Genomic DNA, 1,321 nt, shown 5'->3' with positions numbered 1-1,321 from the left:
ATATATATATATATATATATATATATATATATATATATATATATATATATATTCTATGCCTACCAATGGAAGAAATTCTACTATTTATGAAGTATTCTTGCCAAATAATCAAACTGGAATCCAATCAAGCCTCTAGATCTCACTACTAGTTCTAGAAAATGCAGAATACAAAGGAGTGACCCCATAGGGATGTGATCAGCAAGATCCAGACTATGGAAAACTCATCAACAAACAAATTGCAAGGGAAGAAAATAATATGGAGGAGGAACTTAATTAATGTATTTTTTAAAAATTTAAAAGACATCAAGGCTCCTGGGTGGCCCAGTCGGTTAAACGTCTGACTCTTGGTTTTGGCTCTGGTCTGATCTCAGGGTTGTGAGATCAAGCCCCACGTCAGGGTCAGGGGAGGTAGTGAGTACAGTTGAGATTAGCCAAGAGCTGATAATCATTGAACATGAGTGATGGGCATGTAGAAGTTTGTTATACTCATCTATTTTCATATAAAACCTTAAGTTTTATATGATGAGCTGTTTTCAAAAACTTAAAAATGAATAAAAATAAAAGAAGTAATGGATGTTCCTTAATTTCTTGACATACTAGAAACACTACAGCAATCATTGTGGTGAGGATGTGCCAGAAACATCCTCTGAGAAACATTCTCTAAGGGTCTTAGGAATGTCACCAAAAAAGTTAGCTCCTTCTCTATTCTACACACCTCATCCCCATCCATCTTAGTCCTGTAAAGGATCTTACTAGGAAGTTCTCTTCCTTTCCCCAATAGGTAAATGCCCATTAAAACTGGGATGACATTATTCTGATGGATGCTACCAAAAAGTAATCTCGTGACTACCACCAATTGAACACCTTCTACATCCAGACCCCTTTACATATATTTGCTTTAATCTTTACAACAAGGAAGACATTAGTATCCCCATTTTACAGATGGGGAAAGAGAAGCTGAGACAGATGACATAACTTGCTGGTGGCCATGAAACTAACAAGCATTCCACTGAGGATTTCCATGCAGGAACTTCAGACTCTAAAGACTTGGCTCTGTCCCTTGCACCAACAAATCCACACCTGATTGTGCTGCTTGGGCTAAATGCCCCCACCCCCAAGCCCACCAAAGTTATAAAATAACTTTAGTGTACATTGGTGTCACCCAGGGAATTTGTTTAAAGTGCCAATTCCTAGGCACACCCAAAGAGCTTCTGATTCCATAGGTCTAGGACCATGGCCCAGGAATATGCATTAAGCAAAAGATTCTGAGGCAGATGGTCTGGGAACAAAGTCTTCAAAGACACTTCCCAAATCCATCGCA

This window comes from Phoca vitulina, unplaced genomic scaffold, assembly GCF_004348235.1.
Source record: "Phoca vitulina isolate PV1807 unplaced genomic scaffold, GSC_HSeal_1.0 scaffold27, whole genome shotgun sequence".
NCBI lineage: Eukaryota > Metazoa > Chordata > Mammalia > Carnivora > Phocidae > Phoca > Phoca vitulina.
This window is presented reverse-complemented; position numbering follows the sequence as displayed.